Here is a 14,242-nt window from a genome sequence, read left to right as displayed (position 1 = left end):
TAGCCCTCCAACAACTACCAATGGCAGCTGGTGCATCAATACCCCAGCCCTCTTGCCCCCTGGGAAGGGTACAACTCTTGAGCTGCATCCTCAGCCATCTCTCGGAGTTCCCCAGCAGCATCGAGTCCCATTGCCCACAGCCTGCACATTATTGCACCTCCTCTTCCCTGTCTCACGCCCCCATTCCTTTACATTACAACCTGGATTACCTCCAAGTAAACTACTCGCATGGAAATCTTAAGTCTCTGAGTCTGCTTTGGGGGAACCCAAACTCCTAAGAGCTCACATTTATCGAATGTTTAGGGATTAAGCTAAACTTTGCACAGATTATCTCACCTACCCTTACGAGACCTCTGAGGCCAGCATTGTTATGCTCACTTACCACATGAGAAAACTGAGGCTCAGGAAGGTGAAGCAACTTACCTGCTGGCTGACAACTCAGATTCAAACCCAGGCTGAGCAGTTTCCAATAAAATCACCTCTTTCCTGCACCATGAACCTCCCTGTGGTCTTGATCCAAACATCAGATAGACTTTGCCTTGAGTGCTGACTCTGGTCACTATGCTGAGAAGGATTCTGAGGCTTCATCTAGGCTCTGTAGTGAGGAGTTAGACCGTCATCACTGGTGTCTGCCCAGCTTCTCTTTCCCTTTTCTTCAGCAGAATGGCTCCTTCTCGACTCTTTGTGATTCCGTGGGCTGCCAGTCCTGGTAACCAACACCCAGCCCCACCACTGAACACATGACTCCAGCTGGCCAATCTGAGACACCTTTCCTGAAATTTTCAAATTGGAGGGAGAGGGGCATGCTCTCAACCTTTCCTCCAGGTTAGGAAACAGAAAGGAGGTAACCTCAGAGCTGCCAGCTACCAGTCACCAAGAGCCTTGCCTGAGAGAATAATGCCAGCAAACATCCAAACACCTAGACGAGAAATGAGGAGGTGACGGGGACCTGATGAGGTTCCCAGGAGGGCCCAGACCTTCCCTGCTGCCTGCAGCTCCTTCTCTGGCTTTCTGAGCTACTCCAGTAGCTGTACAACAAACCCCTTTTTGCTTAAGCTGGTCTGTCATTTCCAACCACAAGAGTTCTAACAGAATGCCATGATTGATTAGTAATGTCTGCCTTTGGGAAGTGAGTAGGGAGCAGAGGTTCATGTGGCAGATATTTCCCATTCCTGGCTAAGGGTTTGTTTGAGACAGTGAGCATGAACCATGATTAATACTCTTAAAGCAATACGAATATTAGTCATCAAACCATTAATAAATACTTATTGGGCCCATATGCTTGCCTAGTCTGGTGCTAAGTACCCGGGGACCATAACATGAGAAAGGTGAACAGAATTAGCATTGAACATCTAGTGTATGCTGGATGCTTTATATGGGTGTCCTCTAATTTCGTTTCACCATCATAACACCCAGTCCTGAAAGATTTTATTATCCTCATTTTATAGATGGTTACCTGAGGATCAGAGCTAGTCAAAGGCAAATCCTGGATTCAAATCCAAGCCTTTGATCTCTGGTCTGAGGCTCTTTCCACCACACCACTTGCTTATTGCACTCTTTCATTTATTCCATATGCAGTGATTTGGCTAAAAGCAACAATAGCAGCATGACAACACCATCATAGCAGCTATACTTGCATAGTCAGGCATGGCTCTAAGCACTTAGTATACTTAATTCACTTGCCAGTTCCTATGTTAACTAGAAAGGCAGAAAAATAGGTGAATAGGTGTTTCCTGACCTCAAGGAGCTTGTGGTCCAGCCAATGAGACAAACAGGTGGGTAATTAATAATTTCATGTTCACGTCCACACTCTCAACCTAACGATGTCAAGACTCAGCTTAGGCATCACCTCCTCCAGGAGGCCTCCCTGGATTCCCCCAGCCTCTAGGTGCTGGGGAGTCCTGGGTGGTCCATCTCTGATCTCCAGTTCCCAACACCAGACCTTTCCCAGAGTGGGTGCTGGGGAGTATTTGCTTCATGAACATACACATAGAAATCTCTGGGGATGGATGGATGAGGGAAGGGGATGGATGGATGACTTTCCAGGGTCAACAGGAAAGCAAATCTCTGGGGCCTCTCAGGGACCAGGACGCTAAGCCAGCCTGATAGACTAAACAATGAAGAAATGGTGTCACAAAGTAATATATTTTAAATTATTCGAATGAAAGAATGAACATTTTAAACAGCACAACGCAAAAAACACAAAGAGGAGTGTGTGAGGAATGTGCTCCCGAAGACCGTGCATAATTCAAAACTCTCATAATTCAAGACCCCCAAGCACCGGACGGAGGCAACTTGTTTATGGTTTGAGTGGCGCCACCGTGTGGCAGCAGTGCAGTATGACTTAGAATTGTGGAGGCCTGCCAGCTATGAAAACGCTTGACACTTGCATTTCCTTCCGTTCGCTGGTGTGTGTGTGTGTGTGTGTGTGTGTGTGTGTGTGTGTGTGTGTGTGTGTGTGTGTGTGTGTAGGGGGCAATATTTGTATTATCTTCAGTTTTGCATTTAAAATAGGGCTTTGTTAATGTTTTACAAAGCACTGCCTCAAATTCACATAGAATGTGACCCCTCTGAAATGTCACAGTCTGAATTGCTGCTCCCTGACTGTGACAGGTTCCACAAGGCACCACGGTCACTGGACCATCGCCTCTCTCTCGGGTCCAGAACCCAGGACATGGAGGTGTGAAGCCAGGGTGGCTACCCAGCCCCAGGGGGCGCCCTCCACACTGTAGAAGTGCCCCTGCTCAGAGGCAAGCCCGTTGCTCTCAGCTCTGGGGTAGCCCCACATTAGTCTTGAGTTTGGGATTCAAGACAACGTCTCACACTATCCAATCACTTGTCCAATAAGTGAACATGGATTGGCACTGACGACGTCCCGGCTGCTGCGCTGGTGCAGAGGTGTCCCTGTTCTCACCGAGCGCCGTCCGGGGGCTGCTTTCCTGCCAGACCCTGCTCTTGACAAGCTGCATCTCACGCCAGCTATGTGGCATTCAGGCGATTCCGGTCCTGTACTTTCTTGGGGGCAAAGAGAAATCATTCAATGTTCAATAATATCGCAAGAACATCTATTGTTGCCGGCCACCTACCCCTCGGGCTCCTCGGGCTCTGGGAATGAGGCAGGTGGCTGAGCTGCTCCACCACTAAGGGTCTGGGATGGCCCCAATTTCAGATATTTTGGTCTGTGATTCTACAGAGTAGTTCCCAGCTTGGGAGGACAAGGGTCCCAGCAGCCTCTGTCAGTGTCCTGCGAGGGACCCTGGCTTGTCCATCTGGTGGTGCCTGAGGCCTTTTTCTGGCTGCTGGACATGCTGGCAAAGCACTGCCCCCTGGGAGCAGCCCCAACCAATGGCTGCAGAGAGTCGGGGTGTAAGCATGCCAGCTCCCTCACCCCTCAGGTAGGACAACTGTGAGCTACTTCCTCCCTGACCCTCAGCTAGTCTCCACGGCTTTCCGCTCCAACTGTCCCAAGCAGTGTCCACATCTGAGCAATTTTCACTGGCTGCCTTCCCCTCTCTGTCTCACTTGGGCTCTGTCAGCCATGCATCCTGGATCCCCTCCCAAGAAAAATGTATGCACTTAAATTCTCCACTCAGGTTCCGCCTCTGAGGGAACCCAAACTAAGACAGAGGAATATTTTCAAAAAGCCCCAAAGGTGATCCCAAGATCCTTCCCTCTGTCCCGCTGAATTAAGAACCCCTTCAGCAAACCATCAGAAACTCTTGGAAAGTCAGCTTGCCTGGGATTAACTCCCAGCAATGCCACTAGCCAGCTGTGGTACGTTGATAAGCTACTTAAGGCATCTGGGCCCCAGTTTTCTCACCTGTCAAGGAGAGAGTCTCCTTTCCCAAGCGTTGTGAGGATTCCACGAGAGACATATGGACTCACCCTGTATGGACACGGACACTGAGAAAACACTCAATTTATGATGTTTTAAATGTCAGGAAGCATTATCTTAATATACGTGTCACAAAAGTCTTTGTCAGACTCTGTTCTGATTTACTTGCTATGTAGGTCACATAGCAAGGAAATGCCTAAAACGTACAATTTAATGGCCACTTATTAAGCTCTTCTTCCCTTGGGCTGGAATGATGTTCTGGAATTATAAATGAGAAGGACCCTTGTTCCCTACCAGCTGGAGGACAGACATATGAACAAATAATTGTACAGTGTGTAAAGGGCTCTAAGAGGCATCTGTGGTAGGCACTTGTGGGTTCTGGCTGCTGGGTCCCCCCTTGGCCTCAGGTTCCAGGACCCTGATTTTTCCCTCCGGAAGCTTCCCCTCCCCATTCTAGTTCCTGGAATCCAGGGGTGCCATGCGACTCAGGCTAACCCAATCAGAGTTGTCGATCCCCTGGCCACAGTGACTGGTTCAAGGACCAGCACATGACCCAAGCCAGACCAATGAGACTCAATTCTGGGACTTCTGCAAGGCTGCTGGGAGATGGGAGCCTTGGGCTGAACTTCCCACACAAAGGAAGTCAGAGCCAGTCGATGCTAGAAGCAGAGTCTCAGTGGCTCAGTTTAACCCTTTGTCTCAGCTGTGTTCAAAGCAGTTCTACCACACGGGCATTTCCATTAAATAAACCAATGATGTAAAAGGAAAAAAATCTTTTATCTTAAGCCATCTGCTACCAAGAGTCATGCTAAGGAGTGTGCAAGACACAAAGGCGGCACAGGGCAAGAGGTCAGCCACTGCATGATGTTGACGTGCTTCAGTTTCCCCACCTATAACATGGAGACAAAAATACTACCCAAGTTCTGAAGGGTCATTTTGAAGTCTAAAAGGATTAGTATATCTAAAGAAATCACAAAAATGCCATGCAGCTGGTAAGCCCTCCACAAACGTTTAGTACTATTATTACTACGTGTCAGACCTTTTTCTATGCACCAGGGGTACAGTGGTGACCAATCAAAGCATTGGCCTCACGGAGCTTATGTTTAGTGAGGGAGACAGGTAATAACAGACACAAAACTAACGTCTATCTTTGGAAGAAAGATAAAGCAGGAAAAAGCTAGGGTGGGCCCTTTACTCTGAGCGCTGCCCCTCTGGGTGGGGCGCAGCACCCGTGCACTTGGACTTACTAGCGTCCAGGCAGCGCTCACTGAAAGGGGCCCCGCCCACCTCGCGGCTGCCCAGGTGACCAGCCGGAGCTGCCCCCTCCTCGCTGGAGAGCCCCGGCCCTCAGGAGCACCAGGAGAGTCGATAGAATCACAGATACAAAGGAAATTCCCGGAAGCACTGTTCCTGCCAACCAGATGTTCCCACGCCTTTCTCAAACAGATTAGTGTCCTAGCAACTGGAAAAGGGGAGAAACAGTCTGTTTCTCTCTGGGAACAGAATGGACAAAAGATATTTGTTTAAATTCAACCTCTGGGAAAGGTCCATGGTTGGGGGGGTGGGTGGCGGGGAACGCACTGGGGAAGGGAGAATTCGGTTCAGGATACCCCCTTCCTTGCCGTCCCAGGTCACTGTCCTGCTTCGAGAGCCCTCAGTGATTCGCTGTTGTCCTTCAGAGCAAAGAGAACGGGACTTCTGATCCTCTCCACAGACCTGCGTCCTTGCTAGCCTCCAAACCCCCTCTTCCTTGTCTTTATTTAGGTGACCCCATCCACCCAGAAAACTGGGGTCCTCCAGACTCCCCCCACCCCTCACTCTCACATACAAACATCAGCAAGGTGGTCTGGTTCTATCTCCTCCTGTATCTGCTAGAAAGATACAGAAAGACAATACCGTAGTCCACCCCCCATCCCAGCCACGGTTTCGTTTTCTGCGGTTTCAGTTACCTGGGGTCAACCGTGCTCTGAAATTTTAAGTGGAAAATTCCAGAAAAAAACACTTCAGAAGTTTTAAATCACTCACTGTTCTGTGTAGTGTGATAAAATCTCGCGCCGTCCTGCTCCCTCCCACCTGGGACGTGAATCATCCCTTTGTCCAGCGCATCCACACTAGATACGCTTCCGGAGTTAGTCACTTAGCAGCTGTCTTGGTTTCAGATCGGCTGTCCTGGTATCGCAGTGTTTGTGTTCAAGTAGCCCTTCTTTTACTTAACAATGGTCCCAAAGTGCAAGAGTAGTGATGTCAGCATCTCAGATATTTTCTCTGCCTGTGCCTATTTCTAAGTTGAACTTTATCATAAAAGAAGCATAGTCTATATAGGTTTTGGTACTGCTCGTGGTTTTAGGCTTCCACTAGGGGTCTTGGAATGTATCCCCCGAGGATCAGAGTGGCGCTCCCGTACTGCTGCATAACAAACAACTCCAGACCTCAGAGCATCCAATGATAGCATCAGTTCACGTGCCCAGGATCAGCTGGGGGTGGGCTGGGCAGTTCTCTAATCTTGGAGGGACTCTCATGTGTCTGGGGGTTGCTGGCTGGCCACGGATCTAGTCTGGCCTTGGCCTGGGGCAACTGCACACGTCTCCCATCCTCTGCCAGGCCAGCCCAGTGCATAGTGATGGCAGAGGCTCAGGGTGAACACCCCCCAAGTGCACGGGCCCATTTTAGGCTCTGCTGGGGTCACATCTGCTGACATCCCATTGATTGGAGCAACTCACGTGGCCAAGTCCAGCACGAAGGAACAGGCGCTGCAAAGTTAAACGGCAAAGGGTAAGGCCTCACGAGGTAAAGAGTTAGGACCAAGTGGTGTAGCTTCCCCCACCTTTTCTGCGTCCCCCTGCTTTTCCCCAGACCACCAATTAGCTCAATATTTTCCCCAGCCTCTGATGACCACCCCTCTTTCATCCCCTCTTGAAGTCCATTCCTTTGCAGAATGGACCCTTGCAGGCCATCCCAAAGGAACTTCCAAAAGAATCCCAAAGGAACTACTGGCAATGTGAATCTGACCATGTCTTTCCCTGTCGGAAACCCTACATGGCTTCCTGTTGCCCTGAGAGTGAAATCCAAACTCCTTATGGGACCACAGAGCCCTTGGGATAAGGCTTTGCCATTTTTCTCAACCTCATTTCTGACCATGGCCTCCTTTCCTCTAAATCTTGGGGCAGCCAGAGTCCTCACTTAGTGCCTCCAACTAGCTCAGCTTGTTCCTCTCTTCTGGGCCTAGATCATGCTCCCCTTACCCTCTCATGACTGCCTTCTCCTTGCCATTTAAATCTCAGCTGAAGTGCCACCTCCTCAGAGGAGCCTTCCCTGATCTTCCTCTCAAAGTAGATTCTACTTTGCCTCTGTCACAGCCTGTTTGTTTTCTTCTAACCACTCATTATATCTCATTATACCTCATAACTTTCCCCCATTTCCCCCCTTCCCTCTAGAATTTAAGCTCCGTGAGGGCAGGGACTTCTTACACCTCATTCACCCTTTATGCCCTGCACCAACACCATAGATGGTGGCTATGGACTGAACTGTGTCTCTCCAAAATGTATACGTTGAAGTCCTAACCCCCAATGTGATGGTATTTGGAATGGGGCCTTTGGGGGTGATTAGGTTTAGGTGAAGTCATGAGGGTAGGGCCCTCAAGATGGGATTAGTGCCCTGATAACAAGAGGAAGAGACACCAGAGGTCTCTCTCTCCATGGGAGCATGAGGAAAGGTCACATGAGGATGCAGTGAGAAGGTGGCCGTCTGCAACACAAGGAGAGAGCCTCACCAGACACTGACCCTGGTGGCACCTTGACCTTGGACCCCCAGTCTCCAGAACTGTGAGAAAATAGATTTCGGTTAAATCCTACCAAGTCTGTGGCATTTTGTTATGGCAGCCCTGGCTGACAAAGACAGTGGTCACAGTGGATGTAGAACCAAAGCACACATTTCTCATTCTAGCACCCAAGGCACTAAATACCATGTTCCTACAAAGACACCAGGAATGAGGGGAAAGGGGGAGGAGGACCGCTGGGGTCTGGCATTAGACCTGTCTACTGGGGTGGGGACCAGGGACAGGATGGCAGCCCTGGGGTCTGTATAGACACATTCCCGAACTCAGCGTCCAGCTTAGCCACAGTGAAGAGTGAACAGAAAACAATTTCTGAGCCCAAATCCAGCCCCGGGTACATCCACTTCACAAATTTCTACTGAGCACCTTACTCTGTCAGGGATGCAGCAAGCCCTTGGAGACCTGGGAGGACTGGGAAGGACATTCTTCTGTCATTCACCAAACACTTAGCCCCTCTCCTACATGAGCACGGGGCCAGGTGCTGGGACTACTCCTGGGGTATTTTGGCCAGTCTTGTCTTGTGGTGACCCATTTGCCTATATGTTTGTGTCCCTCACTGGTCCCCCAGCACCTTGGGGATTCTGGCACCTGCGGGCCTGGCACACAGTATGGAGCTGGAGAAAGGGGCACTGGTCGAAAGCAAATGGACCCAGAACTTGCCCTCAGAAGGCCACACACAGTCCAGGCAGGAACAGACACTCACATACAGGATGGCAGGGCTGCCATCCGGGGACAAGACAAGCCCAGATGTGGGGAGAGTATTTGGCTCACAGTAGGTACCAAATCAGTATTTTTAATTCCCCACTCTTGGAAAACTCTTATTTTTTGTGACCCTGGTCAAAAAACCTCTCCTGCAGGAACATTTTCTTTCTCTCCACTCATAGTAGATGCTGCAAGCGCTCTACCCGGATCCCTGTCACCAAACGGTGCACCCACCTCCCAGCTGCTGTGTGTGTTGGCTGCTCACAGCTCTGGCTGCACCTTCTCCTGAGAATGGCTTTCAGCCAACAGGAGCCTCCTGGGGGTGTGGGGGGCAGTGTCTGGGATGTTACACTCTTCCCGTGGGATGGGTGGAAGTATTGTTCCCTCAAGTATTGTTCGTGCTCCAGAGCAACCTGTGGGGTCAGGCTGAGGCCAGACTTCTCCCGAAAGCACCTCCCTGCTTGGTTTCTTCCCTGCCTCATCCGGCTTCCCTCCCTCCCTTACCAGGTACTCCTGAGCTTTCCCTAAATAAATGCTTGCACCAAGAGTCCCTAAGGCTTGGTCTAATCTAAGACAGTGTGTGTTTGTGTGTGTGTGTGTGTGTGTGTGTGTATTGATACTATATATCTATATCTATATCTTTTTTTTTTTGCTTAACTTTAGGTTTATTTTATTTTTTTCTTACTTTTTAACATCTTTATTGGAGTATAATTGCTTTACAATGGTGTGTTAGTTTCTGCTGTATAACAAAGTGAATCAGCTATACATATACATATATCCCCATATCTCCTCCCTCTTGCATTTCCCTCCCACCCTCCCTATCCCACCCCTCTAGGTGGACACAAAGCACCGAGCTGATCTCCCTGTGCTATGCAGCTGCTTCCCACTAGCTATCTATTTCACATTTGGTAGTGTATATACGTCCATGCCACTCTCTCACTTCATCCCAGCTTACCCTTCCCCCTCCCTGTGTCCTCAAGTCCATCCTCTTCGTCTGTGTCTTTATTCCTGTCCTGCCCCTAGGTTCTTCAGAACCATTTTTTTTTTAGATTCCATATATATGTGTTAGCATACGGTATTTGTTTTTCTCTTTCTGACTTACTTCACTCTGTATGACAGACTCTAGGTCCATCCACCTCACTACAAATAACCCAATTTCATTTCTTTTTATGGCTGAGTAATATTCCATTGTATATATGTGCAACAAAAAGAATATATCTATATCTATATTATGTGATGTAAGCCTCTTCCAGGCCTCTCAAACGTCCCTGACTCCTGTTTCCCTTTTCACCAGCTCAATGTGTATAACCATGTGGAAATGGTGGGGTCACAACACAGAAGAAACTTGATCTCTGAATCACTGCATGGAGAAGGTGGTTTTGAACTTCACATGAGTGAGAAATAAGTTTATATCATATTTGAGCCACTATGCATTTGGGGGTCTGTTGGGTACAGCAGGTAATGTTTCTGTAATTAATACATTTGGGTCGAGTCATTTGTAAGCCTGGTTAATGCTGCGGACCAGTGTGAGCCTTGTAGTGGTCAAGCTGGGGCTCCAGCTCTGCCACACTTTGCCTCCCTGGGATTCAGTTCCCTCAGCTGCAAAGGAAAAAGCACAAACCCTTCTCTGAGGGTGATCAGGAGCATTAAGTGAGATCACTCTTAGCCTTGGTGCTTAGCCAGGCGCAAACTTGCCCGAGGCTTGATAAATGCTACTTCCTTTCCCCAGAAGGTTCACAATGCCATCACCCTGAGTTTGGGGGCATGATTTCACACTGTGTGTTCTGGCCTAGGCTGGCCTCTCCTTGAGTGTGCTGGGTAGAGAGGCCTACGGCTAACGTGGCGTGATGGTTAACTTCATGTGTCAGCTTGGCTGGCCTTAGGGCGCCCAGATATGTGGTCAAACATTATCCTGGGTGTGTCTGTGCGGGTGTCTCTGGATGAGATTAACATCTGAATCAGTAGACTGAGTAAAGCAGCTTGCCTTCCCCAGTGTGGGTGGCCCTCACCCAATCCACTGGAGGCCTGAATAGAATAAAAGGCTAAGTAAGAAAGAATCTTTTCTCTCTGCCAGTCTTTGAACTGGGACACTGATCTTCTCCAGCCTCAGGGCTCGGACTGGAACTTACAACATTAGCTTTCCTTGGTCTAGACTTCTCAGTCTCCATAATCACGTGAGCCAATTTCTTATAATAAATCTCTCTATCTATCTATAGCTATCTATGTCAATATATCAATATATCGATATATCAATATCTATATGTATGTATGTATGTATACACACACACACACATACACACACACACACACCCCCTATTGGTTCACTGGAGAACCCTGACTCATTCACATGGGGTTTTCAGCCAGCCTTCATTGCTGGAGCACGGCCACATCACACAATGTCATCCATATGTGCCTCTTCCCCTTCAGCCATCTCCAGGATCCCTGCCCCAGGGCAGGGCCCCTCACCCTCACTTGGACCATCACACACCCCTCATTTGTCTCCCTGCCTCTGATCTTGCCTCTCCAATCCATCCTCCCCAAGGGCCACAAGAATGAGATCTCAAAAACCCACATCAGTTCATGTTATACTTGTACTAAGAAAGCTTAATAGTTGAGCTTACAAGTCTCAATTTGCTCATCTGTAAAATGGGAAGGTTGACCAGATGAACTTGATACCTCCTTCCAGCTATTTGTTTTCATGGTTTGGAAATGTGGTCCTTACTCCCTGGGTTGGACTGAAGGTTACTCCTCATCTGGCCCGACAGGTCTTCATTACTTTCTCTCCTATGAGTCACATGTGTAAACATTCTGCCCCATCCACACAGTTCTGCTCCTCTGACACCCAGGGCTCCTTACTGCCACTGGCCATTTGCCCACATTGCCCAGGTCCTCCTAGCAAGCCTGCTCTACCTCTTGTGAAAAATCTTTCCCATCCTTAAAGGCCCAGTTCAAATGCCACCATCTTCATGAAGCCTCCCTTGAATTTCAACAGGAGATGACAAGATTGCTTCTTCTCCTTAAAATTCCAACTAAATGGCATGGTGGAAGAGACTGTGATTTAATTGTCTGTGTGTCTTGCACTGAGCAAAGTCCTGCACTTAATAAGTACTTTTACAGTATCTGTTGCATTAATTCTATTTTACATCTACAATGTCAACATTTGTTTTCCATCTGTACCACCCATTTTATGTTTTGTTTCCTCTCTGCTTGTCTTGGACTAATCAAGTATTTTTTATTATTTCATTTCCCCCCTCTGTTAGATTATTAGTTATATATTCTTTGCTGATTAATTTAGTGGTCACCCTCAATATCATGACATGCATCTTTAGTAGAGTCCAGTGTAAATTAGTACTTACATCACATTGGAGACCATGCTAGGACCTCACAGTATTTTACCTGGACCGTTGTTTTTGTGCATTTTAATGGTACATGTATTTTAAACCCCAGAAAACATTATAGCTTTTTTGTGCAGTCAAGTTCCATTTCAATTTACTGCAAATTTACCCTTCGTTTCTTTCTGCATGTTCATGTTTCCATCTGGGATTATTTACCTTCTGCTTGGAGAACTCCCTCCCTATAGAATTTCTCTTAGTGTGGTCTGTGGGTAACATCTCTCTCAGGTGTATGTGTCTTTATTTTGCCTTCTTTTGGAAGGATAGTTTCTCTGTGTACAGAATTTTAGGTTGGTAGTTGATTTCTGTCAGTACTTTAAAGATGCCATCCATTGCCTTCCACCTTCCAATGTTTCTGTTAAGAAGTTAACTGTCAGTCTGACCGCTGTTGCTTTGAAGGTAATGCGTCTTTTTTCCTCTGACTGCTTTTACGTCTTTTCTGCTTGTTTGCTTTTTGTCTTTGGATTTTTACAATTTTACTCGTACAGGCTTAGGTGTTGTTTGCCTTATATTTATCCTGCTTTGGGTTTGTAGCATTTATTGGAACTATGGCTTGATGTCTTTTTATCAGTTTTGGAAAATTCTTGATCATTATCAGGACTTTTGCTTCTGTCTCATTATAGTTCTCTTCCTCTTCTGGGACTCCAGTTCATGTACGTTAAACATTTTCACTGTGGGCCATACATCTCTTTGCTGTATTTTCCATCATTTTTGTTTTTTATATTGGAAATATTTTTCTACTTATTTCTACTGACCTATCTTCCAATTCACAAATCCTCTCTTCAGAGGCATACAATCATCTGTAAACCCATCCGCTGAGTTCTTGATTTTAGTGATTGTGTTTTTCAGTTATTGAATTTCCAGTTGGTTATTTCTTATAGATTCCAATTCTCTGGTGAAATTCAGCATTTGTTACATATTCTTGAACATATTAATCACAGTTGTTTTAACATCCACAGCTGATGACACTAAAATCTGGGTCACCTTTGGGTCTATTTCTATTGGCTATTTTTTTTTTCATTTTGGTTCCACTTATTGGTGTGTCTGGTTTAAAACAATTTTTTAAAATTGAATGCCAGACACTGTGCATGAGAAATTGAAGAGGGTCTTCATGATGTTAGCTTCATCCAGAGAAGACTTGTCCTTTCCTGTGACATAGCTACAGTTAGGGTATATTGCCTTAATCTCATCAGGGGCTCAGCTGATACAAGTCTGGGTTGCTATATTTTCAAGTCTTGGCCTACCTGTGGTTCCCCCTTACTCCTGGGCTATAATTCCCTCCTCCCCTGCCATGGTCCCAACGAAAACCCTGGATGGTTCCTAGAGCTTCTCCTCTCTGGTGGGCTCCAAACTGCAACTTTGTCTCCTAAGTGCTGTGAGACTGGAGAACACTTCAATTCTGCTTTTCAGTAGCAAATACCTGCGGGAAAAACTGGTAGTGAGGGTTGGACTTACTTCTCTGTGCCCCGCTTCTCTCTAGGATCTTCAAGTCTTGGTGGCTTTGGTAGCCCTGAACTTCGAACTTTGTCTAGTCAGCCCCAGGAAACTACTTAGAGCTCATTTGGCTTCTCCACCTCCACCCACCGTGCAGATGACCCAAGGGAGAATGTTGGGCTCATCTCAGTGAGCTGCCCTCTGTCTAGGATCTTGACCCCTCGAGTTCTGGATGGCTGTGCAGCCCTCTGATACAAGCTACATATGGAATGGAGCGATTAATATCTTCCCTTCTCATGGTTTTTGAAGAAGAGACAATGACTGGTTTAAACAAACAAACAAACAGACAAACCAACAGAGCTTCGCTGGTGGCGCAGTGCTTAAGAATCTGCCTGCCAATGTAGGGGACACGGGTTCGATCCCTGGCCTGAGAAGATCCCACATGCTGGGGAGCAATTAAGCCCGCGTGCCACAACTACTGAGCACACATGCCACAGCTACTGAATCCCACGTGCCTAGAGCCCGTGCTCTGCAACAAGAGAAGCCATGACAATGAGAAGCCCGCGCACCACAACGAAGAGTAGCCCCTGCTCACTGCAACTAGAGAAAGCCCACACACAGCAACAAAGACCCAACACAGCCAATAAATAAATAAATTTATAAAACAAACAAACAAAAAACTTAACTGTGCAAATGTGACAGGGCAAACAGAGATGGTTTGGGGCAGTTCTGGCCACATCTCAAGTATGGAATCTGCTTATTTAAAGACATTTCTCTGGAGACGTTTAGTCCAAGCCCATAGACACTGACCTGGATTGAGGGTCAGGCAAGGAAGGCAGTTTCCTGGTCCCCCAATCTTAGGGTGTAAAACATCCCTGCAAATGTATCAAGATGGAGAAAATTATATACCCCAGGGCTCTGGAGTAGGGTCCTCTGTGGATTCAATGAAATCATCCTTTGATGAGCCCCTGTAGCCAGAGGAAAGGTGAAAGCACGTCCACCGACTCGTCTTCGGACAAAAGGGTGGGACAGGGGTCAGGCTTTGGT

The 14,242-nt window shown here is 47.5% G+C and overlaps 1 protein-coding gene across 1 annotated transcript in view; it reads left to right on the top strand.

The window, feature by feature from the left end:
- The window catches only part of MRPS25 (mitochondrial ribosomal protein S25), a 455,776-nt gene that overhangs the window by 399,220 nt on the left and 42,314 nt on the right, over positions 1-14,242 (top strand). The window lies entirely within an intron of this gene.

The sequence above is a fragment of the Balaenoptera borealis genome, assembly GCF_965194805.1.
Source record: "Balaenoptera borealis genome assembly, chromosome: 12".
Taxonomy (NCBI): domain Eukaryota; kingdom Metazoa; phylum Chordata; class Mammalia; order Artiodactyla; family Balaenopteridae; genus Balaenoptera; species Balaenoptera borealis.
Note: the sequence above shows the minus strand (reverse complement) of the source record. Positions and strands in the feature narration are given on the sequence as shown.